At 47.6% G+C, this 26,208-nt stretch overlaps 1 protein-coding gene across 2 annotated transcripts in view; it reads left to right on the top strand.

Annotated features, from left to right (window-relative positions):
• The window catches only part of sema4c (sema domain, immunoglobulin domain (Ig), transmembrane domain (TM) and short cytoplasmic domain, (semaphorin) 4C), a 118,608-nt gene that overhangs the window by 25,646 nt on the left and 66,754 nt on the right, over positions 1 to 26,208 (top strand). The window contains exons 2-3 of one of the 2 annotated variants that reach the window (XM_060907501.1): positions 13,560 to 13,614; positions 24,451 to 24,568. The gene's annotated coding sequence lies outside the window, so the exon portion shown is untranslated. The remainder of the gene's footprint in view (positions 1 to 13,559; positions 13,615 to 24,450; positions 24,569 to 26,208) is intronic. The other variant, XM_060907502.1, reaches the window with a different exon arrangement.

Here is a 26,208-nt window from a genome sequence, read left to right on the forward strand (position 1 = left end):
CAAAAAACATCGGGTGAGTGAGCGACAGTTTTGTGGGTGGAAACAAACGCCTTGTTGATACCGTAAGAGAGGGTCAGAGGAAAATGGACAGATTGGTTTGAGCTTTTTTGCCAGGAAGGATATAGCAACTCAAATAATCACTCTTTACAACCGTGGTGAGCAGAAAAACATCTCAGCATGCAACAGAAAAACACATTGGGTTCCACTCCTGCAGCCAAGAACAGGGATCTTAGAATCAGAAACAAGTTCCTATCAAAGTGGCCGGTGAGTGTATCTGCTGACCAGAAATTATATTTATATAATTTTTCTCCGTATCGCAAATGTTTTTTTGTTGTTTTTGTTTTTTATTTCAAGCTGTGCAATGATACTAAAACAGCTAACAAGGGAAGTCAGTTTATAGCTGCCACTTCAGCGTTCGGTTTTGTTGTATTTACTCAGTAATACAGTCAATAAATCACTATTTACTGATAATAACCACAATTAATTTCTTAAATTGTCATCAGTTTGTGTTGCAATTTATTGTCACATGATATATCATTACAAGCCTACTTGGAACATATCCCCTGTGGATGCGACGCTTGCACTGTATTTAATTTATCTCGCAGTTTTTATTGTTCTTATAGTTTCTAATAGTCAATATTAGAATATTGTTTTGTTTTAATGTTAAATTTAATGTTATTTTTTGTCATAGTTGAAACTATAACACTTATTTTACTGTAATTCAGAAATTTAGCCACAAGCAATAACAAAGTGACGAAAATTTATTGATATGCACTGAAAAATAGAAGGTAGTGCTAGATTCGGAGTAAAATTTTTAAAGAAGTTGAATTGTGATGCTCACGGCAGTCAATAAACTGCAGTTTATCTTAGCATTTGAGCCGAATGTATTATATTCATGGTTTACATGTTGGATTTCGTGTTCTGGCTAGTTTTATTAACGAGCCGAAATCAAAAATCCATGTTAGTAGGTTTTTTTTGTTTGTTGTTTTAACCAACAAAAAGATTTCCTTGTACAAGTTATGACTTTTAGCTAATTTGGTGCAAACATTTACACTTTGTGTCGTTCTTAACCGTAGTTATTATAGCATCATGAATCTTACTGCATGCATTTTCCAAATGATGTACAAGTCTAAAGATTTCAGGTTACTGTCCTGCTTTAATGTAATAATTCCACCATTTTGTTCAGCAGATTTTTTTTTTCTTCTTTTTTTGCCATTACACATTTTGTCAACCTTTTTTTTCGGAGGGCTAAAAACCAAAGGTCGGCGCTAACAGCAGGCTCTCTCACAGTCATGACCTCATGAATAATTGGCGCACTACGAAGGTCAGAAGTCGGAGCAGAAGTGCTTCCACTCACAAAGGCGACACGGCGCTCCGCTTTTAAATCGGTGACCCACGATGCCACTGTTCTCTGGACACAATGATAAAGGGCTTTGGTCAACGCTTTTTCACTTTAAACACCCACTGAGCCTTTCTTGGGTCCAAATTGGCACACAGCACTTTGAACAGAGGCTTTTTACCGGTATTAAACCAATAGAACTGAATATCAAAAGTTCTTGTACACCTCCGTGTGATCAGCTTTCATTCCATTTGGATGTTTACTTCGATATACTTCAGCGTTTTATAAGCAAATTGACGCAAAGAAAATCCAAATTGTTGGACATTTTTCCAAACCTTATGTTACGGTGAATATTCTGAAATCTGTTTCAGCAAAACGTTTGTTTTAATCAGTAAAAAAGTATCTATAAGAGGGAATATTATAGTGTTGCACTGTTATAGCTAGATATGCTAATTAGCATGGACCTGGTTATTAGCTGTGGATTAGAGATCTTCCCCTCCCCCCCAAGCCGAATTACAGGTAAACACATTGTTTTGTTTGTTTGTTTATTAAGAAATTAATATTATCATTAAGACCAGGATGCGTGTGTGAAATAAGTACTCTCGTTCGTAGTAGTATTATTTTTGGATCAAAACGTGTTTTTGTTTGGTAACTAGCTTTTTTTTTTTTTTTACACGCTGGACGGCTAATTCAAATAATTTTAGCAACAATTTTATTAGAAACATTATCAAATTCTGTATGTGTACCAGGTTTATCTCATCTCATTATCTGTAGCCGCTTTATCCTGTTCTACAGGGTCGCAGGCAAGCTGGAGCCTATCCCAGCTGACTATGGGCGAAAGGCGGGGTTCACCCTGGACAAGTCGCCAGGTCATCACAGGGCTGACACATAGACACAGACAACCATTCACACTCACATTCACACCTACGCTCAATTTAGAGTCACCAGTTAACCTAACCTGCATGTCTTTGGACTGTGGGGGAAACCGGAGCACCCGGAGGAAACCCACGCGGACACGGGGAGAACATGCAAACTCCACACAGAAAGGCCCTCGCCGGCCACGGGGCTCGAACCCCGGACCTTCTTGCTGTGAGGTGGCAGCGCTAACCACTACACCACCGTGCCGCTGCGATTTTGATAATCTGAAAATGCTAAATTCCTGATTTTAGAATAAAAAAAAAAAAGTTTATTTTTCAACAATCATCTAAATAGTTGTTAATGCACAAAATAATGTCAATATATGTCGCTTTATGATACGTACTCACTATCGAAACGAAGTATAAAGTGTTGCTAATTGAATAATTATTAGTGTGCTAAATCATGAATGAATAAATAAATAAATGCAGATTTTTTTTGTCTCTAATTATAATAAAAATCAAGGAAAAGTGTAGCTAGATAATTGAACAATAATGTACTGGATAATAAACGTATTCATGGTTTGAGAATAGCAAGCTGGAAAAAACTTCCTGCATCATAAGTTGCATCCAAAAATCTTTTTCCATCACTATTTATCACGCTGTTTACACAAAAGGGAAAATTCTGATATATTTTGCTGGTTCTTTAATAAAATTAAAACAAGAAGAACCCAGATTGAAAGTAATCACATGTATGACCCAAAAAAGAACTAAAAGGGTCGGATCAGGGACAGCGAAACGGAAAATGCGCCTCGGCACAATCTGATTAGCATAAGCAGCGCCTGCTAACAAATCATCAGTATGACAGAGGCGTCGCATTTGATTTGAACATGTAATGGAAGAGTGGCTTTCATTCTGCCTGTGGCGTGTGTGTGTGTGTGTGTGTTCGCAGATCCGAAGGCTGGCGGATTGGTGTGAATTTATTCACGGCTTTAATAGCATCTCCCTGGTGGGAATTATCTGTTAAAGTGTATCTTTTAAATGTCACACGTGGCTTTTGCACATATTCATTTACTCACCCATATTCATGAGGGAAGCAACTCAGCGTTCACACCACGGATTACTGATATCATCCTCAAATCGCTTCTTGTTGAGTTTGACATGGACAAGAAAAAAAAATGGTACTCGAGGCAAAAAAGTAATACATATGTTTAGGATAAATACGGAGGTGATTATCGGAAATCGTCCGTGCTGATTGGTCGAAAGATTTATTTCTCCATAATCAATTTGAGCGACTCGGCACAATGGCGGCCGATCGCTTCGTCACCGTAAGTGAGGAAGAATTATAAATGATGAACGAAAACGCTGTTCCTAAAAGCACTAAAGATGCTACGAAATTTGGTCTAAAACTATTCAAAGGGAAGGTGGAGTTCTGATTTAATTTATCGATTTCAAAACAAAGGATTTTATGTGACTCGGCGTAGATCAGTGACGCAAGTCTGCGCCGCAGAGTTATTACATTTACATTAAGAAGAAACCTTTATTTGTCACATGCACACTTCAAGCACAGTGAAATTCATCCTCTGCATTTAACCCATCTGAAGCAGTGAACACACGCACACACTCACCCAGAGCGCCCGGGGAGCAGTCAGGGGTTCGGTACCTCGCTCAAGGGCACCTCAGCCCAAGGCCGCCCCACATCAACCTAACTGCATGTCTTTGGACTGTGGGGGAAACCGGAGCACCCGGAGGAAACCCACGCGGACACGGGGAGAACATGCAAACTCCGCACAGAAAGGCCCTCGCCGGCCGCTGAGTTCGAACCCGGAACCTTACATGCTGCTTTTAAACTTTGAAATTAATTATTTTTAAAATATGATTCTTTATTTATTTATTTATTTATTTTTTACTTTTTTAAAAAATAATCACCTGTGTATTTATACTAAAACAATGATCCACCTCAGGCTCAGTGAATATCGGTGATTATTATACGTACAGGCCACTTTTTCCATGGAATAAAAACATGTATTCTCTTCCCTTCGAGTGGGTTTATTGATAGCACGCAATATTATCATATCGCTTATCCGACATGTATTACGCCACTCTCTCCAACGGACAACGAGCATGCAATGTTGTTACAATATTGCATGTTGTCAAGACAACATGATGTTACACGTCAGAGCTCATGCAAAGATCCCATGACAAAACTTTTCTGCTGTGCATGCACAGAATCATTTCTTTGTCGGCTGGGAAAGAGAGAAGACGAGGCTAATCAGTGCTAGGATTAAGCACTAAATAAATAAACTGAAACTAAAAACGCGTTGAACACCTGAAAGGCTACCAAAACTTCATTATATATTCTTCACGCATATTTACAAGAGAAAAACATACCAACGGACATCGAAAAACTGGAAAAGAGACACGTCAGAGACGTAAAACTTCCGCACTAGCGAGTGACTGTGACCGTTTGTAAACAAACATGGCCACCAGATTTGCTTCATTAAAAGTGGAAGATTTTGAAAGAATTTTGGCTGCCAGGTCACTCCGTTGTGTGTAGCTCTCAATGTTGATTTTAAAAGTAATGAAGTAAATCACACAGGGAAAATAATAATAATAATATTCGGCTTGCCTGTGTTAGCATTGGCCTTCGCTAACATTACACCAGTTAGAAGGTGACTGGACTGCCGCGCTATCGGCACAGAGTCGTGGGTGAGCTAGCTTTGGCCTTCAAGAATGCTGATATGAAGAGTGTGCGCATGCATAATAATAATAATAATATTGGCTGGCTTTTTTCGTGGTCTATCAGATATATTCCATTCAGCTACTCGTCTTTGACTCGTTCAGTATCATGCTAGCTGAATCGAATATATCTGATGCACCACGAAAAAAAGCCAGACAATATTATTTAAATAATAACCGAGACACAGCCTTCAGCGAATAATTGTTAAATTTATAATCAAATATACCCTGCAGTGAGAGGCTCCAGTAGGAATTATGGATTCTCTGAGGTGACTGGCGTCGTTGGATCTTGTGAGGGGCGCAACCACTACATTGCCAATCACCGAAGAGAATCCATAATTTCTACTGGAGCCTCTCGGTGCAGGGTATATTTGATTTATATCCCTCATCAAAAAATTCCAAACTAAAAGTATTAACTACAAAGAATTAGAAATAAACCTGAAAAAAAATACTTGAGGTCTAACTCACCGGTTTTTTTTGTTTGTTTGTTTGTTTGTTTTTTCCCTCTCCACTATGCGAGCGTCAAAATATCCAAATTGAACACAGAAATGCTCGCGGAGCCACGGGTGTGACTCGAGTTGGCTGTATATCTTGAAATTGGGACACTAGTTCATGGTATTTCCAGGATATTCCATGAGTGACTCACACCATATCCATTTTTTATTTTTGACACCACTAGATACAGTGCTTAGTCAATGGTGGAACTATTTTATGTCGCATGAGCCATCCTTGGCTAATCCCTGCATGGGAAGTTTTTTATACAGTCCTAATTTCTGTTGTTAATACATCTGCTGTTTAATATTGATGATACACAGAAGCATTTATTATGTTTGTATTTTAAGGGGTGTTCACACGGCAACTTTTACTCCGGTGTAGCACCGGGGCTGCCCCGGTAGAGCATTCACACGGTACAAAGTTATAGCGGTGTAGCCCCTGAAAGCTGCTTAAACCGATGCAAATCTAACCCTGCTCGGGAGGTGGTTTAAGAAATTTACTCCGGAGTAAATGCTAGTTTGCGGGGCAGCACCGATATAAAATGGGCCGTCTGAACGCTACAGGGGTAGACTCGCTACGCGTGAGGAGAGTTGATTACATACGGGCATTGCATAATTTGCATCCTGGTATTTTGCACTTCCAAAATGGCGAATATCAACAACAACAGAACTGCGGGTCTTTCAGTGTTGCCAGATTGGGCGGTTTTAAGTGCATTTTGGCGGATTTTAACATATTTTGGGCTGGAAAACGTCAGCAGTATCTGGCAACACTGGTGTCTTCATCCACGTTGTTTTCCCGGCGCTTGGTGATGCCATGACAACCGGGAAAAGGAAGTACATTTTCACGCATGCACATATTTCATTTCCGCATTATTACTATCGTATAGCACGGTCGCAAAAACTGCCGTGTGAACGCAAGTGGGGCTGCACCGGTGCTAACACGCTTCTCTCTAGTAAGCAGGTTTGTGACGTGTGAACGCTCCACAAAATTTACACCGGTGTAAGATATATCGCAACAAAATACATCGGTGCAGCATCGATGCAAATATGTGCCGTGAGAACACCCCTTTAGACTTGGCTTGCTAACTTGATAAATGTTCAGCGAAAGAACTTTTAATCCATATTTTTACCAACAAGCTTGTGCTTGACCTGAAACAAAGTTGACGAGAAAGTAGGAACTTCCAGATTTGGGCAGCACGATGGTGTAGTGGTTATCACTGTTGCCTCACAGCAAGAAGGTTCCGGGTTTGAACCTCACAGCCGACAGGGGCCTTTCTGTGTGGAGTTTGCATGTTCTCTCCGTGTCTACGTGGTGCTCCGGTTTCCCCCACAGTTCAGACGTGCAGAGTCGGTACAATGGGGCCACTGTAATTGGTGCAAGCTGTAGTGGTTTCCCAGCCATAATGTATGTACGGTCCATATATAGATCTTGCTATGGCAAAGATAATCTCATCTCATCTCATTATCTGTAGCCGCTTTATCCTGTTCTACAGGGTCGCAGGCGAGCTGGATCCTATCCCAGCTGACTACGGGCGAAAGGCGGGGTACACCCTGGACAAGTCGCCAGGTCATCACAGGGCTGACACATAGACACAGACAACCATTCACACTCACATTCACACCTACGCTCAATTTAGAGTCACCAGTTAACCTAACCTGCATGTCTTTGGACTGTGGGGGAAACCGGAGCACCCGGAGGAAACCCACGCGGACACGGGGAGAACATGCAAACTCCGCACAAAAAGGCCCTCGCCGGCCACGGGGCTCGAACCTGGACCTTCTTGCTGTGAGGCGACAGCGCTAACCACGACACCACCATGCCGCCCGCAAAGATAATAAATCAAATCAAAAATCGTTTAATGAAAATAGGAACTTTAATGTTGAAAGACTATACTGGAAACATCAGACATCACACGCAATAGAACCAGTCGATTTACCTTGTCACAAGAAATTTGCATGAAATTGAGAAGTTCAGTTTGAGTGCTCGCTTGTTTCCGTGTCACTTGCCCCTGTTGCCAGAATCGGGTTTGAGCAGGAAATGACACAAACTGGAGGCACTGATATGATATCAGGATACTTCATGTAGCCCAGCAACAGAACCGCTAAATCCTACAGAAACACCAAACACTTCATCATTTTTATTTCACTCTCTAATTCCATCCTCCATCAATAGACTAACATGATATGACTGTTGCTATGGTTATATCTTCTTCGAAAGTGTTATGTAGCTTTGTTCTTGTTACTGTAATAACGAACGAACAAGTTGAATAACTTCTTCAGTCGGTTCAACCAGACCACGTCCCCCCCCACCCTCTCCCTCACTGCAGCCATCTCTCCTTCTTCCCTCAACACACCTCCCCCCAGTCATCACAGCAGCCCCTTCCTCCCCCACCTCAACACAGACTCCTCTGTGTTACTGCAGACCAGGTCAGAGGTCAACTGAGGAAGCTTCACCCCAGGAAAGCAGCAGGCCCGGACAAGTTGTGTCCACGACTACTGGAGACCTGCGCTGCTGAACTGGGTGAACCACTCCAACGCATCTTCAACCTCAGCCTGCAGCTGGGGAGAGTGCCAACCCTCTGGAAGACATCATGTATCATTCCAGTTCCCAAAAAGAATCGGCCCAGCGAGCTGAACAACTTCCGACCGGTGGCACTCACGTCACATCTGATGAAGACGTTGGAGCGGCTCTTCCTCAGCCTCCTCAGACCCCAGGTACAACATGCCCAGGACTGTCTGCAGTTTGTGGACCGGGCAGGTGTCTGTGTGGAAGACGCCATCTTCTACCTGCTACATCGAGCCCACTCACATCTGGATAAGGGAAATGGCACAGTGAGGATCCTCTTCTTGGACTTCTCGAGTGCCTTCAACACCATCCAGCCCCTACTGCTTCAGGACAAACTGAACAGGATGCAAGTGGACCCCTGCCTGGTCACCTGGATCTCCAGCTACCTCACTGACAGGCCGCAGTACGTCAGGCTGAAGGACATCACGTCTGACACTGTAATTAGCAGCACCGGAGCACCCCAGGGCACGGTGCTGGGCAGTACATTCAAGAAGGACACATCCAGGCTGGACAAACTGATCAGGCGGCCGGCTCTGTGTATCAGCGACGACAGAGAGGAGGAGTATAGGAGCCTGGTGAGGGACTTTGCTGTGTGGTGCAACAGGAACTATCTGCAGCTCAACACCTCGAAGACCAAGGAGCTGGTCATTGACTTTGGGAGGTCCAGACCAAGGTCACGACAAGTTCTGATGGAGGGAGTCGAGGTGGAGGCTGTGGATTCCTACAAGTACCTCGGGCTGTGGCTGGACAGCAAGCTGGACTGGACTTGCAACACCAACCACCTATACAGGAAGGGACAGAGCAGGCTATACTTCCTTAGGAGGCTGCGGTCCTTTAACATCTGCAGGAAACTCCTGTGGATGTTCTATCTGTCCGTGGTCGCCAGTGTCCTGTTTTACACCGTGGTGTGCTGAGGGGGCAGCACATTCAAGAAGGACACATCCAGGCTGGACAAACTGATCAGGCGGGCCGGCTCTGTGGTCGGCATGAAGCTGGACTCTCTGGTGACGGTGGCAGAGAAGAGGTCTATGGACAAACTATTGAACATCATGGACGATGCCAGTCACCCTCTGCACACCGTCATCAGCAACCAGAGGAGCCTGTTCAGTGACAGAATGCTCCTTCCCAAGTGCAGGACGAACAGACTCAAAAACTCCTTTGTCCCTCACGCCATCAGACTGTACAACTCCTCTCTGGGGGGGGGGGGGGAGGGGTAACAGGAGGACCGAGGACGGGAAGGAGCAGTAGCCTAGCCTGAAAATAAGCAATACCGGACAATGTGCAATATAAAGTGCAATATCTTTCCTGCTCCCCCCCCACACACACACACACTTACACTTACCCTAACCCCACTTTCCCCCCCTTCCCCCCTCCCCCTTCCTCTCTTCCCCATATCTTCTCGTCTCGTCTCGTCTCGTCTTCTTCCGCTTTATCCGGGACCGGGTCGCGGAGGCAGCAGTCTAAGCAGGGAAGCCCAAACTTCCCTTTCCCCAGACACCTCGGCCAGCTCCTCGGGAAGAACACCGAGGCGTTCCCAGGCCAGCCGAGAGACATAGTCCCTCCAGCGTGTCCTGGGTCTTCCCCGGGGCCTCCTCCCGGGGGGACATGCCTGGAACACCTCCCCAGGGAGGCGTCCAGGAGGCATCCGAAAAAGATGCCCGAGCCACCTCAGCTGATTCCTCTCGATGTGGAGCAGCAGCGGCTCTACTCCGAGCTCCTCCCGAGTGACTGTGCTTCTCACCCTATCTCTAAGGGAGCGCCCAGCCACCCTGCGAAGGAAACTCATTTCGGCCGCTTGTATCCGCGATCTTGTCCTTTCGGTCATTACCCAAAGCTCATGACCATAGGTGAGAGTCGGAACGTAGATCGACCGGTAAATTGAGAGCTTCGCCTTTTGGCTCAGCTCCTTCTTCACCACAACGGACCGGTAAAGCGACCGCATCACTGCGGAGGCTGCACCGATCCGCCTGTCGATCTCACGCTCCATCCTTCCCTCACTCGTGAACAAGATCCCGAGATACTTAAACTCCTCCACTTGAGGCAGAACTTCTCCACCAACCTGGAGAGGGCAAGCCACCCTTTTCCGGTCGAGAACCATGGCCTCGGACTTGGAGGTGCTGATTCTCATCCCAGCCGCTTCACACTCGACTGCAAACCGCCCCAGTGCATGCTGAAGGTCCTGGTTTGAAGAAGCCAACAGGACAACATCATCCGCAAAAAGCAGAGATGAAATCCTGTGGTTCCCAAACAGGATTCCTTCTGGCCCCTGGCTGCGCCTAGAAATTCTGTCCATAAAAATTATGAACAGAACCGGTGACAAAGGGCAGCCCTGCCGGAGTCCAACATGCACTGGGAACAGGTCTGACTTACTGCCGGCAATGCGAACCAGACTCCTGCTCCGTTCGTACAGGGACCGGACAGCCCTTAGCAAAGAGCCCCGAACCCCATACTCCCGAAGCACCCCCCACAGAATACTACGGGGGACACGGTCGAATGCCTTCTCCAGATCCACAAAGCACATGTGGACTGGTTGGGCAAACTCCCATGAACCCTCGAGCACCCTATGAAGGGTATAGAGCTGGTCCAGTGTTCCGCGACCAGGACGAAAACCGCATTGTTCCTCCTGGATCCGAGGTTCGACTATTGGTCGAATTCTCCTCTCCAGTACCCTGGAGTAAACCTTCCCTGGGAGGCTGAGAAGTGTGATTCCCCTATAATTGGGGCACACTCTCCGGTCCCCTTTCTTAAAAAGAGGGACCACCACCCCAGTCTGCCACTCCAGAGGCACTGTCCCTGACCGCCACGCGATGTTGCAGAGGCGTGTCAACCAAGACAGCCCCACAACATCCAGAGACTTGAGATACTCAGGGCGGATCTCATCCACCCCCGGTGCCTTGCCACCGAGGAGCTTGCAAACCACCTCAGTGACTTCGGCTTGGGTAATGGACGAGTCCACCTCTGAGTCATCAGCCTCAGTCTCCTCAGTGGAAGACATGACGGTGGGATTGAGGAGATCCTCAAAGTATTCCTTCCACCGCCCGACAATGTCCCCAGTCGAGGTCAACAGCTCCCCACCCGCACTGTAAACAGTGTTGGCAGAGTACTGCTTCCCCCTCCTGAGGCGCCGGACGGTTTGCCAGAATTTCTTCGAGGCCGACCGATAGTCCTTCTCCATGGCCTCCCCGAACTCCTCCCAGTTCCGAGTTTTTGCCTCCGCAACTGCCCGAGCTGCAGCACGCCTGGCCTGCCGATACCCGTCAGCTGCCTCGGGAGTCCTGGAGGTTAACATGGCCCGATAGGACTCCTTCTTCAGCTTGACGGCATCCCTTACTTCTGGTGTCCACCACCGGGTTCGGGGATTGCCGCCACGACAGGCACCGGAGACCTTGCGGCCACAGCTCTGAACAGCTGCGTCCACAATGGAGGTAGAGAACATGGTCCACTCAGACTCAATGTCCCCCGCCTCCCTCGGAAGCTGGGAAAAGCTCTCCCGGAGGTGGGAGTTAAAGACCTCCCCGACAGAGTGCTCGGCCAGACGTTCCCAGCAGACCCTCACCATACGTTTGGGCCTGCCAGGTCTGTCCAGCTTCCTCCTCCGCCAGCGGATCCAACTCACCACCAGGTGGTGATCAGTTGACAGCTCAGCCCCTCTCTTCACCCGAGTGTCCAAGACATAGGGCCGGAGATCAGATGAAACGACTACAAGGTCTATCATTGACCTCCGACCTAAGGTGTCCTGGTGCCACGTGCACTTATGGACACCCCTATGCTCGAACATGGTGTTCGTTATGGACAAACCATGACTAGCACAGAAGTCCAATAACAAAACACCACTCGGGTTCAGATCGGGGAGGCCGTTCCTCCCAACCACGCCCCTCCAGGTGTCACTGTCATCTCCCACGTGAGCATTGAAGTCCCCCAGTAACACAATGGAGTCCCCAGTCTGAGCACTCCTCAGTACCTCTCCCAGGGACTCCAAGAAGGCCGGATACTCTATACTGCTATTTGGGCCATAGGCACAAACAACAGCAAGAGCCCTCTCCCCAATCCGAAGGCGCAGCGAGGCGACCCTCTCGTTCACTGGGGTAAACTCCAACACATGGCGGCTGAGCTGGGGAGCTATAAGCAAGCCCACACCAGCCCGCCGCCGCTCACCACGGGCGACTCCAGAGAAGTGGAGAGTCCAGCCCCTCTCGAGGAGCTGGGTTCCAGAGCCCAAGCTGTGCGTGGAGGTGAGCCCGACTATCTCTAGCCGGTACCTCTCAACCTCCCGCACAAGCTCAGGCTCTTTCCCCCCCAGCGAAGTGACATTCCATGTCCCAACAGCCAGCCGCTGTGTCCGGGGATCAGGTCGTCGAGGCCCCTGCCTTCGACTGCCACCCAATCCACATTGCACCAGTCCCCTACTGCTACCTCTGTGGGTGGTGAACCCACAGGAGGTCGGGCCCACGTCAGCTCTTCGGGCTGAGCCTGGCCGGGCCCCATGGGCAAAGGCCCGGCCACCAAGCGCTCGCATACGAGCCCCAACCCCGGGCCTGGCTCCAGGGTGGGGCCCCGGCTGCGTCATCCCGGGCGACGTCACGGTCCTCGGATTTTTCTCCATAGGGGTTTTGGTGAACTGCTCTTAGTCTGGCCTGTCACCTAGGACCTGTCTGCCTTGGGAAACCCTGACAGGGGCATAATGCCCCCGACAACATAGCTCCTAGGATCATTCAAGCACACAAACCCCTCCACCACAATAAGGTGGCAGTTCAAGGAGGGGTCCCCATATCTTATTATTTTATATTTGTATATGTAAACAAGGGGCGGCACGGTGGTGTAGTGGTTAGCGCTGTCGCCTCACAGCAAGAAGGTCCTGGGTTCGAGCCCCGGGGCCGGCGAGGGCCTTTCTGTGTGGAGTTTGCATGTTCTCCCCGTGTCCGCGTGGGTTTCCTCCGGGTGCTCCGGTTTCCCCCACAGTCCAAAGACATGCAGGTTAGGTTAACTGGTGACTCTAAAATTGACCGTAGGTGTGAATGGTTGTCTGTGTCTATGTGTCAGCCCTGTGATGACCTGGCGACTTGTCCAGGGTGTACCCCGCCTTTCGCCCGTAGTCAGCTGGGATAGGCTCCAGCTTGCCTGCGACCCTGTAGAACAGGATAAAGTGGCTACAGATAATGAGATGAGATGGAAAGACAGTTTCGATGACAAAAGGGACTTGGAAATTAGACTATTTTGAAATTAAAGCACATGGTTCTGGGCGGTGCTGAATATTATCTTGCAGCCAGCCAGCAGGGGCGCTAGACCTGTCATGGCTTCACTTTTTATAGAAATTAAGCAGTCCATATGTTTAGTCATTGATTTCTTCTGTTCAGGTCCCCACAATGACGAAAAAACCTGAAAAAGTGAGACTTTTTTTGGTAAAAAGAGCAAAGAAAACGCTTATTTCTTTTTTCACATATATTTTTGGTCAGTTTGTTTAGGATTAATGTTTGCTGTGCATGTAGCAGCACATGATGTAGCTACAGCAATACAGTCAGAAATGTCATTACAATTTAAAGTAATATGAATGTGTTTGTTCTCTTCAGGTTCCCACAATGCCTCAAAGGGACTGACGGAAAAAGTGAGGTTTTTTTAACCCCGGTAAGTAAAAAAACTTAATTAAGGTCCTTTAGGCGATTGAGATTGGCATTAGCGATGCTTTATGCGTAGGTTATGTGCATGATTTCACGGCAGCACTACAGATTTAAGATTTTAAGTAATACTAATGTGTTTATTCTCTCTTCGGGTCCCTCTTCAGCATTTTGCTGGTCCTCGTTAGGAAAAAAGTCCTTTGCTTACATAGAGATAGTAATAATTCAAGTGTGTGTGTGTGTGTGTGTGTGGGTGAAAAGTTGAACTCAAGGACAGAAACCATGCAGGTGTTTTTTAAATTCGAGCTCTTCAACTCCCCAACCCCCTCCACAGCCCCGTTCTGATCTGACGTCTGTTTGGATTTGAAATGTGTGTGTGTGTGTGTGTGTGTGTGTGTGTATTTTTCCTCATAAGCTGTGGTTTTGGATGGTCCGCTTATTTAGGAAACTCGACGTTAACACATTATGCCTTTAAATCCCTCAGTGTGTGTGCGCGTGTGTGTGTGTTTTCCTCTCGGTCATACCGCGGAAAGTGATACTAGAAAAAGTGTGTATGTACTGTGATTTTCCAAATCCACTGGGACATTTATTTATTTATTTTTTGTGGATGGAGAGTTTGAATTGAGAAGCCTGAAAAAACACACGTGTGCGCGCACACACACACACATCCCTTGATCCAAGGCGACATTGAAGTGAAATTATTTGGACGTATAATTCTAACTAAAAAACTAACTAGCTTGCTAATTAAACAATCATTTAGCTAACTTTACCTAGCTTGCTAGTAACACAATACAATCGTTTAGCTAACTTTACCTAGCTTGCTAGTAACACAATACAATCGTTTAGCTAACTTTAACTAGCTTGCTAAGTAAATCAGTAGCTCATGCTAAGCGTTATCTCAAGCTAAAAAAAAATTGCCATATGATCAAATGTGCGATTCGCTGCTCAAATTAGCATTATTCTGCTAAATCAGTCTGTGGAATCAGAGACGTGTATTGAGGGGTTAAACATTTTAGCAGACACACACGCACGCACACACGGGTTAAACACTTTAACAGCACCCTCTCTCTCTCGCACACACACACACACACACACACGGTGTGTCTGATTACGGTCTGAATCGAGTTTACAGTTCATTCAATTAAAGTAATCGGATCAGAGACATCAGAGTTCGTTTCACCAGACACGTGCTACGTAGCATGGACGCTGTGTGTGTGTGGCTGGCGTACGTCTCCAGTTCTACGTGGCAGTGCTGTTTTTCTTTCTGTGTGGATGCCACACTGAGTGACACTCTTCATTTTAATGTCATTAAGTCTGAACCTGAAGTCTGCGTGCACACACACACACACACACACACACACACACGTTCTCTCTTTCTCTCACTCTCTCCTGCTGTCTCTTTCCATAACTATCCTTAAGAAAAACAGACCTTAACTGCCATCATACTCGACGTTTGTTTATTTGACCGCTGCTTGCTAGCTGACCCTTTAGCTCACCCGAACTAGGCACAGAGATTATCCTGCTGAACTAGACTACGAGCTACCAAGCTGAAAAGTTAGCATTAAGTTTGCAAGTGAGCTTTAACCACAGAATCAGAAACATTCTATCCGTTCACTACGGCCTGAACAATCCAGGTTCCCCAACGTCGAGGCTAGCTTGGCCCACCGTGTTTATCCCACTCGTGAAACCTGCTCTCTTCAGATTCATCGAAAATAAATGCTGTCTATCTCAGGCATTTCATTTTGATTGGCACACAAATCAATTCATTTCAGTTCAATAGAGCTTTATTAGCCTGAATGCTGCATTGCTGATAATTAGCAATTCGCATAAATAAAATAATAACCCGACGCTAATCATAGTCAGTGAAAGCAAAGACAGATTGAACACGTTACTCATGAACTCCAGACTCTCCGAGCAGCCATATTGTATTGTCATCAAGTCTGCGGGTCTTAAGTGTGTGTGTGTGTGTGTGTGTGTTAATGTAATCTACACGCGCTGAATCATCAGCCGAGAGAGAGAGAGAGAGAAACTCTGGCTTTCTACTGATGCATGGATATGAGCACCTGTGTGTGTGTGTGTCTCAGAGAGAGAGAGGTGGGAGCACAGGGAGAGCGAGGGGCAAGGAGAGAGAGAACAGAGAGAGTGGGGGCATAGAGAGAGAGAGAGAGAGAGAAAACAGGGAGTGGGGGCATGGAGAGAGAGAGAGAACAGGGAGTGGGGGCATGGAGAGAGGGGGAGAGAGAAAGCAAGAGAGAGAACAGGGAGTGGGGGCATGGAGGGAGAGAGGGAAAGAGAACAGGGAGTGGGGGCATAGAGAGAGAGAACAGGGAGTGGGGGCATGGAGGGGGAGAGAGAGAGAGAACAGGGAGTGGGGGCATGGAGGGGGAGAGAGAGAGAGAACAGGGAGTGGGGGCATGGAGGGGGGAGAGAGAGAGAGAGAGAACAGGGAGTGGGGCATGGAGAGAGAAAACAGGGAGTGGGGGCATGGAGAGAGAGAACAGGGAGTGGGGGCATGGAGGGGGGGAGGGAGAGAGAGAACAGGGAGTGGGGGCATGGAGAGGGGGGGAGGGAGAGAGAGAGGGAGAGAGAACAGGGAGTGGGGGCATGGAGGGAGAGAGGGAAAGAGAACAGGGAGTGGGGGCATAGGGAGAGAGAGAGACCAGAGGGAGTGGGGGCATCGATGGAGGGAGAGAGAGAGAGACCAGAGGGAGTGGGGGCAGAGAGAGAGAGAGAGAGAGAGAGAACAGAGGGAGTGGGGGCATAGATGGAGGGAGAGAGAGAGATAACAGAGGGAGTGGGGGCAGAGAGAGAGAGAGAGAACAGAGGGAGTGGGGGCATAGATGGAGGGAGAGAGAGAGAACAGAGGGAGTGGGGGCAGAGAGAGAGAGACCAGAGGGAGTGGGGCATAGATGGAGGGAGAGAGAGAGAGAGAGAGAGAACAGAGGGAGTGGGGGCAGAGAGAGAGAGAGAGAACAGAGGGAGTGGGGGCATAGATGGAGGGAGAGAGAGAATAGAGGGAGTGGGGAGGCATAGAGAGAGAGAGAGAGAGAGAGAGAACAGAGGGAGTGGGTGGGAGAGAGAGAGACCAGAGGGAGTGGGGGCAGAGAGAGGGAGAGAGAGAGAGAGAGAGAGAGAGAGAGAGACCAGAGGGAGTGGAGGCAGAGAGAGAGAGAGAGAGACCAGAGGGAGTGGGGGCAGAGAGAGAGAGAGAGAGACCAGAGGGAGTGGGGGCAGAGAGAGAGAGAGAGAGAGAGAGAGAGAGAGACCAGAGGGAGTGGGGGCATAGATGGAGGGAGAGAGAACAGAGGGAGTTGGGAGGCATAGAGAGAGAGAGAGAGGAAGAGAGAGAGAGACCAGAGGGAGTGGGGGTGGAGAGAGAGAGGGAGAGAGGGAAAGAGAACAGGGAGTGGGGGCATAGGGAGAGAGAGAGAGACCAGAGGGAGTGGGAGGGAGAGAGAGAGACCAGAGGGAGTGGGGGCAGAGAGAGAGAGAGAGAGACCAGAGGGAGTGGGGGCAGAGAGAGAGACCAGAGGGAGTGGGAGGGAGAGGGAGAGACCAGAGGGAGTGGGGCAGAGAGAGAGAGAGAGAGAGAGAGAGAGACCAGAGGGAGTGGGGGCAGAGAGAGAGAGAGACCAGAGGGAGTGGGGGCGGAGAGAGAGAGAGAGAGAGACCAGAGGGAGTGGGGGCAGAGAGAGAGAGAGAGAGAGAGAGACCAGAGGGAGTGGGGGCAGAGAGAGAGAGAGACCAGAGGGAGTGGGGGCGGAGAGAGAGAGAGAGAGAGAGAGAGAGAGAGACCAGAGGGAGTGGGGGCAGAGAGAGAGAGAGAGAGAGAGACCAGAGGGAGTGGGGGCAGAGAGAGAGAGAGAGAGAGAGACCAGAGGGAGTGGGGGCAGAGAGAGAGAGAGAGACCAGAGGGAGTGGGGGCAGAGAGAGAGAGAGAGAGACCAGAGGGAGTGGGGGCGGAGAGAGAGAGAGAGAGAGACCAGAGGGAGTGGGGGCAGAGAGAGAGAGAGAGACCAGAGGGAGTGGGGGCAGAGAGAGAAAAAGAGACCAGAGGGAGTGGGGGCAGAGAGAGAGAGAGAGAGAGAGAGACCAGAGGGAGTGGGGGCAGAGAGAGAGAGAGAGAGACCAGAGGGAGTGGGGGCAGAGAGAGAGAGAAAGAGACCAGAGGGAGTGGGGGCAGAGAGAGAGAGAAAGAGACCAGAGGGAGTGGGGGCAGAGAGAGAGAAAGAGACCAGAGGGAGTGGGGGCAGAGAGAGAGAAAGAGACCAGAGGGAGTGGGGGCAGAGAGAGAGAAAGAGACCAGAGGGAGTGGGGGCAGAGAGAGAGAGAAAGAGACCAGAGGGAGTGGGGGCAGAGAGAGAGAGAGAGACCAGAGGGAGTGGGGGCAGAGAGAGAGAAAGAGACCAGAGGGAGTGGGGGCAGAGAGAGAGAAAGAGACCAGAGGGAGTGGGGGCAGAGAGAGAAAGAGACCAGAGGGAGTGGGGGCAGAGAGAGAAAGAGACCAGAGGGAGTGGGGGCAGAGAGAGAGAAAGAGACCAGAGGGAGTGGGGGCAGAGAGAGAGAGAGAGACCAGAGGGAGTGGGGGCAGAGAGAGAGAGAAAGAGACCAGAGGGAGTGGGGGCAGAGAGAGAGAGAGAGACCAGAGGGAGTGGGGGCAGAGAGAGAGAGAGACCAGAGGGAGTGGGGGCAGAGAGAGAGAGAGAGAGAGACCAGAGGGAGTGGGGGCAGAGAGAGAGAGAGAGAGAGACCAGAGGGAGTGGGGGCAGAGAGAGAGAAAGAGACCAGAGGGAGTGGGGGCAGAGAGAGAGAAAGAGACCAGAGGGAGTGGGGGCAGAGAGAGAGAAAGAGACCAGAGGGAGTGGGGGCAGAGAGAGAGAGAGAGACCAGAGGGAGTGGGGGCAGAGAGAGAGAGAGACCAGAGGGAGTGGGGGCAGAGAGAGAGAGAGAGAGACCAGAGGGAGTGGGGGCAGAGAGAGAGAAAGAGACCAGAGGGAGTGGGGGCAGAGAGAGAGAGAGAGAGACCAGAGGGAGTGGGGGCAGAGAGAGAGAGAGAGAGAGAGAGAGAGAGACCAGAGGGAGTGGGGGCAGAGAGAGAGAGAGAGAGACCAGAGGGAGTGGGGGCAGAGAGAGAGAGAGAGAGACCAGAGGGAGTGGGGGCAGAGAGAGAGAGAGAGAGACCAGAGGGAGTGGGGGCAGAGAGAGAGAGAGAGAGAGACCAGAGGGAGTGGGGGCATAGATGGAATGAGAGAGAGAGACCAGAGGGAGTGGGAGGGAGGGGGAGAGAGAGAGAGAGAGAGACCAGAGGGAGTGGGGACAGAGAGAGAGACAATTGAATTGAATTGAAAGAGAGAGAAAAGAAACACTCATGATGCTCATCTCTTGAAGGAGAACATTAACCTGATTGGAAGACGACCTCTCTCTCTCTCTCTCTCTCTCTCTCTCTCTCTCTCTCTCTCTCTCTCTCTCGACCACAATGACCTTCTGGTGTGTGTGTGTGTGTGTGTGTGTGTGTCTGTAAAACACCCCCACAAGGAGCAAACCAAGCTTTAATGTCAGAAAAAGAAAAGACCTTCCGAGGCAGAGTAAAGCAGCTCACATCAATAACGCTGACAGAAATGCTGAAGAATTCTCGGATGAAAAAGACGAGAAAGATGAAAAGAAGAAGAACTATAGATATGTGCTAGTCCTCTAGCGTACCTGCCGCGTCCATGTGAAACCCATTTGTTAGTGTATTTATCGTATCGAGTATGACACTAGCTAGCTATAAGCAAGCGGAAATTAACATTGCTATTTTATTAGCCATCAGACGAACAAAAGCTGCGACAAAGTTTCAGTGTTAAACAGCTAATTAAAGGTGCAGTCAGCCATTTTGTTAGACATTACCTGAACCTAGCTGTTATAATACTAATTTTTTTTAAATGCAGTCATCTTTCAGTCTTACCTGCAAGACCACACCCCCAAACCAATATTAAGCGCTTGAACAAAAAAACAGAAATGTCTTCATTGTCCTGATTATTGGACAACGCAGAACTTCATTAGAACATTTCGTAGTTTCAGGCTTCAGTGTTCTCAAAGTAACATTCCAATATTGTCCTCAAAGATCTGCTGGAATGTTATTACAACGTTGCTTGCACAACGTTCCCACTTGCATAGGCTGGGTTTACATTGTACAATTTCCGTTCTGATTTTGCTGCGCAGAAAATTCGCATGTCATAAAAGAATAACAATTTTGGGCGTGAGTTGAGATCGGTGAGCTTAAGACGCAGTACAGTAGCAGCGATGGCAGAACGTTAAAGAAATATGCTAATATCTAATAGGGTGATGGATAATGTAAGCATCAAAGTAAAAGTACGTAGTAATTTGGTTAATCGTTAATCGCAGTTCTTTTTCATAAAACGTGGCATGGACGACACACATTCCGTTGTAGAATTCAGACGAGATTTTATCGAGAGCTCGTATTTCGACAAGCGAAATAGCCTGGGAAGTTTTGTCGGAATGAGAAAGTAAAGAAATAACGTAGAAGAAGATCTGAAAGTTTTTGTGTACTAGCTAGTAAGTTCCTGCTAGCTAGGAATCTGATGATCCGCACCACATCATTGATTTTATTCAGGCTCCCAGAGTGTTCTGGTGTTTATTCTTTTTTTAATCACTGACCGCACCTTTAAACCTCATTTAAATTTTGTAGCGACAGCATGAGATGGAGGCGAAGGGAGACAATGCAAGAGGAGAAAATGACAAAAAGAAAAAGCGAGTGGTTTTGTTTTTGGCGGTGGAGACGGGAACAGATGGGAAGAGTCTATGAGAAAAGAGGAGAGGAGGAGTTGCGTGGCGAAGTCGGGCGAAGATTACAGACGCTCGAGGAGACGTTGGGGGAGAGGGAGCGATTTCTGTTAGGAATTATGTCCCTTAGAGGACAAGTAGGACACAGCAAGAGGCTTGTGTTCCAACTGGAAGGTGGCTCCCTAGGTAGGCAGCGTGTTACGCAACGTTCCTTCGAAAGAAAGTTTCTGTGAAAGTTTAGCGCAAAATGCCGGACAAAACTGGTTTACAAATAACCATCTCTTTGTCCCTGAAGTTTTTGCGGAGGTTAAATCATTGCTTGTGTTGCTAGTTTATCACTTTACCTTGCTAGTTAAGTAAGCACAGTAGATCTACCTCGCTAGCTACGGTATTTAGCGAACAGCATTCTAGATGAAAAATAGCTGTTGCTATGGTGACAGATGGTCATTCCTGAGGTCATAGATATGGAAATATTATTATTTAATCTTTAAAACAACAGGAAGATTTTTGCTAAAAACAAGCTAACTGTGATTAACTGGCGAGACAAGAAAATGTGTATGTTAGCTAAACATTAAAATAAACCCTAGCTAGCTAATATGTAGATAATTAGGTATTAAATATACAACGCGGGGCGGCACGGTGGTGTAGTGGTTAGCGCCGTCGCATCACAGCAAGAAGGTCCGGGTTCGAGCCCCGTGGCCGGCGAGGGCCTTTCTGTGCGGAGTTTGCATGTTCTCCCCGTGTCTGCGTGGGTTTCCTCCGGGTGCTCCGGTTTCCCCCACAGTCCAAAGACATGCAGGTTAGGTTAACTGGTGACTCTAAATTGAGCGTAGGTGTGAATGTGAGTGTGAATGGTTGTCTGTGTCTATGTGTCAGCCCTGTGATGACCTGGCGACTTGTCCAGGGTGTACCCCGCCTTTCGCCCGTAGTCAGCTGGGATAGGCTCCAGCTTGCCTGCGACCCTGTAGAACAGGATAAAGCGGCTACAGATAATGAGATGAGAATATACAACGCTAGCTGGCTAGTGTTACACTGCGGCTCATGACTGGATTAGCTAAACATGCGTAGCTAAATAGCTAGCTTTACAGAAAGTTGTTAGCTGCTATCAGTTAAAAAAAACTGAAGCTTAAAGTAAAACATGATCTCAACATAAATGTGTACAATCAGAGCTTCCTTTTATTCCTTTTCAATGGAATGTTGAGGGAGCGAGAGAGAAGAAAGAAGAGAGAGAGATAACAGGGAGAGTGATGAAATCAGCGTTAAGCGATTGCGCGCGTGTGTGTGTAGATTTAAATAAACGTTGGATTGTGTGCTTCAGATTGTCTCCGATAACAATGTGAGGAAAACAAGACGAGTCACTACCACCTCCTCGCGACACACACACACACACACACACACACACACACACACACACACACACACACACACACACACACACGTAAGGAAAAAAGTTCCCTGTCTTCTCCCAGCTCTGAAAAATAACCACTGGCAATTTCTCTGTCGCTCTGTACTTTGCTTTCTTTCTTCCTGTAATGTTGTTGCACTGTTTGTCTGTCTCACTCTCGCTTTCTATCTCACTCTTAGTCTGTCTCACTCTCACTTTCTATCTCACTCTTAGTCTGTCTCACTCTCACTTTCTGTCTCAATCTCTGTCTGTCTCAGTCTGTCGCATACTCTGTCACTCTTTCTCACTCCCTACCTCACTCTACAGATCACTATTTCTGTCTCACTCTTTGTCTGTTGCACTCTCTCACCCTCTTTCACTGTGCCACTTTCTCACTGCTCTATCCAACACTGTCTGTCTCACTCTCTTACTGTCTCACTCTCTTCCTGTCTGTGTTTTATTTTTGTGGTAAGAAACAAACACTGATATCACTCTTCTTGTTTCTCTGCATAACGTCTAAACTATACGTTACACTGTGTAGACGCTTATACAGCATAATGATTATATCCATCTCCAAACCCATCACTCTCTCTCTCTCTCTCTCTCTCTCTCTCTCTCTCTCGCACACACGCGCGCGCACACACACACACAGACACACACACTTCCGATGGATGTTATTTAAACCTGATCTGCCCTTTTATTGCCATCCAATCCTCCCTTTGCATCACCCTCCATATCCGCTATTGATCTCCCTTACCTTCTGGTAAATGTCTCTCTCTCTCTCTCTCTCTCTCTCTCTCTCTCTCTCTCTGATGATGATGATGATGATGATGATGATGATGATGACGACGATGACAAAGGCTTGACTAGACAGGAAATTATCATTAAATTTAACGCACTGTGTGTAACATAAGCCACTCGTCTGATATTTAGGAACAGGTGGAAGCTGGATGTCAAAACATTACTCTCACTTCCTTAATCCGGCGTTTACATGCTAACATCGCTAACGAGTAAGCGAAGCTCGCAGACACCAGTTTAAAGTAATTCACTGGATCTGGATCTATACTTGCGATAAAAGTCGAGTACATTGATGTAGTGTGTTGCTATAATGGTTCTTAAAGTAGCTCCGCCTTCATTCTCAGACGAACACAACTAGATTATGTATCCGTCAAAAGCAGGAATAAAGGAATACGAACCGTCAAGGTTTTCATGCTGATACTCTGATTATAAACCATTACGTTACATGTAGCGTTTCTTTAGTTTCACTATAAATTAGCTGAACGAGTAGTTAGCGTATTGTAGCTGATGTGGTCTTTTTACTTTTTTTTTTTCATTACTTTGTAGGTTTAAAATTGTAAATCCTGACCACTGATTCAAAGATCATCTTTTAAACAGATAATCATATAAAATGTATAAATAAAACCCAGAGAGACTGAGAGAGTGAGACAAAGAGTGAGTCAGGGTGAGAAAGTGAGACAGACAAAGGGTGTCACAAAGACTAAGACAGAAAGAGTGAGATAAAGAATGAGAGTGAGACGGCAAAGAGTGAGAGTGAGACAAAGAGTAAGACAGAGTGAGACTCTGTCTCACTCTGTCTCACTGTGTTTATCACTCTCTCACTCTTTTTCTGACTCACTGTTTGTCTCACTCTGTCTCTCTGGATCTCACTCTTTTTTTTTTGTCTTAGTCATTTTCTCAATCTCACTCTCACTGCCACACTCTTTCTCACTCTCTCTTTATCGTACTGTCTGTCTCACTCACTCTTTGTCTCGCTCTGTTTGTCTCACTCTGTCTCACTCTTTTTTTGACTTACCCTTTGTTACACCCTTTGTCTGTCTCACTTTCTCACCTTGACCCACTCTTTCTCATTCTCTCTGCGTCTTAGTCTTTGTATCACTCTCTCTCTTTGTCTGTCTCACGCTCTCACTCTGTCTCACTCTAACTCTTTGTCTCACTTTGTTTGTCTCCCCCTTTCTCACTCTTTTTCTGTCTTACTCTTTGTCATACCCTTTGTCTGTCTCACTTTCTCACCTTGACTCACTCTGTCTCCCTGGGTTTTACGCTTTTTCTGTCTTACTCTTTGTCTCACTCTGTGTGTTTCACACTCTGTCTGTCTCACTCTTTTATTTCTGTCTCACTCTTTATCTCACTCACTCTCTCATTCTTATATGAGCTTATTGAGAAGTAAATGGCTATTGAGTGTTTCCCCCGACAGCCCCAGAGTTCATCTTTGCTTCTGGAGTGTGTGTGTGTGTGTGTGTGTGTGTGTGTGTGTGTGTGTGTGTGTGTGTGTGTGTGTGTGTGAGAGAGAGAGATGTAATTTAGTGTCTAACACTGTGTATCTTTGTGAAGATTTGATATTTCATCACACATTGTGCACTGGGGTGATAGAAATTGATTCAACTACCCCAACACACACACACACACACACACACACACACACACACACACACACACACACACACCAGAGGAATGGAGAAAATATGAAAAAGCTCTTGGAGTCCAAATGTGTCGAGTCGATCATTAAAAATACCAAATCTGTCTTCATGTTGCTGTTGTCTCTTTTGTTCCTCATACATGCAGTTTCTCTGCCTCTCTCTGTCTCTTCCTGCATCGATTGGCTGTGTGTGTGTGTGTGTGTGTGTGTGTGTGTGTGTGTGTGTGTGTGTGTGTGTGAAGGTGTGTTTCCTGTAATGTACAGCAGCAGCAGGCGTGCTCTGCACCAGCTCAGCGTGATGCCCCATTAGCACTCAGTTCACAGGATCGACAGAACCGCGGACGAGTGCAGAGACGAGAGGTGTGTACCTGCTCCTGCACTCCTCCTCTTCCCTCGCTCCACTGGCCCCAAAAACGAAAAAACAGGAGTGACCTTTTCCACCCCGTTACGCCAACACGACTCTGTGTTCAGCATTCAGACACAGTGGGGGAGAGAGGGGGAGGTGGGGTGGGGGTGGTGATTAAACTCTTCGAGGCTTGCAGTAAGGAGGTTTCGAGCAAAAAAAGTTGCATAGACGCCAAAAAAAGGCGTAGGTGGTGTGTGTGTGTGTGTGTGTGTGTGTGTGTGTGTGTGTGTGGCAAGCTGTTTTAACATTTTACTTGAGAGACCAAATTAGACAAAATGCCAATTTAAGATCCTTAATTACATTTAGAAATGGTGACGTGTGTGGGTGTGTAAGTGGGCATGTGTTAGCATGTACCAGCTTATCACCTCATACTTCGTGCTACATGGGCAGTGTATACACACAACTGGTGTTTTCATTTAAGCCTCATTAAAACAGCTGACAGCACAAGGTCAGAGAGAGAAAGAGACATTTAATGATAAAGGATAGAGAGAATGGAGAGATATACAGAAAGAGAGAGAGAGAGACTCAGTAGTGAAATGGATAATTAGATTGAGTGATCGATCTTTCATTAAACCTAGTTCTTTTTCTCATCGCGGTCACATCGTGTGTGTGTGTGTCGGCGCGGATGACTGTGTGTTTGTGTGTGTGTGTGTGTGTCGGCACGGATGACTCTGTGTGTGTGTGTGTGTGTGTGTGTGTGTGTGTGTGTGTGTGTGTGTGTCGGCACGGATGACTGTGTGTGTGTGTGTGTGTGTGTCGGCGCGGATGACGCTGTGTGTGTGTGTGTGTGTGTCGGCACGGATGACGCTGTGTGTGTGTGTGTGTGTGTGTGTGTCGGCGCGGATGACTGTGTGTGTGTCGGCGCAGATGGCTGTGTGTGTCGGCGCGGATGACTGCGTGTGTGTGTGTGTGTGTGTGTGTCGGTGCGGGTGTGTGTGTGTGTCGGCGCGGATGACTGTGTGTGTGTGTGTGTGTGTCAGCGCGGATAGCTGTGTGTGTCGGCGCGGATGACTGTGTGTGTGTGTGTGTGTGTGTGTGTGTGTGTGTGTGTGTGTGTGTCGGTGCGGGTGTGTGTGTGTGTGTCGGCGCGGATGACTGTGTGTGTGTGTGTGTGTGTCGGCGCGGATGACTGTGTGTGTGTGTGTGTGTGTGTCAGCGCGGATAGCTGTGTGTGTCGGCGCGGATGACTGTGTGTGTGTGTGTGTGTGTGTGTGTCGGCGCAGATGACTGTGTTTGTGTGTGTGTGTGTGTGTGTGTGTGTCGGCACGGATGACTGTGTGTTTGTGTGTGTGTGTGTGTGTCGGCACGGATGACTCTGTGTGTGTGTGTGTGTGTCGGCACGAATGACTGTGTGTGTGTGTGTGTGTGTGTGTGTGTGTGTGTGTGTGTCGGCGCAGATGACTGTGTGTTTGTGTGTGTGTGTGTGTGTGTGTGTGTGTGTCGGCACGGATGACTGTGTGTGTGTGTGTGTGTGTGTGTGTGTCGGCGCGGATGACTGTGTGTGTGTGTGTGTGTGTGTGTCGGCGCGGATGACTGTGTGTGTGTGTGTCAGCGCGGATGACTGTGTGTGTGTGTGTGTGTGTGTGTGTGTCGG

This window comes from Neoarius graeffei, chromosome 24 (genome assembly GCF_027579695.1).
Source record: "Neoarius graeffei isolate fNeoGra1 chromosome 24, fNeoGra1.pri, whole genome shotgun sequence".
NCBI classification, from domain to species: domain Eukaryota; kingdom Metazoa; phylum Chordata; class Actinopteri; order Siluriformes; family Ariidae; genus Neoarius; species Neoarius graeffei.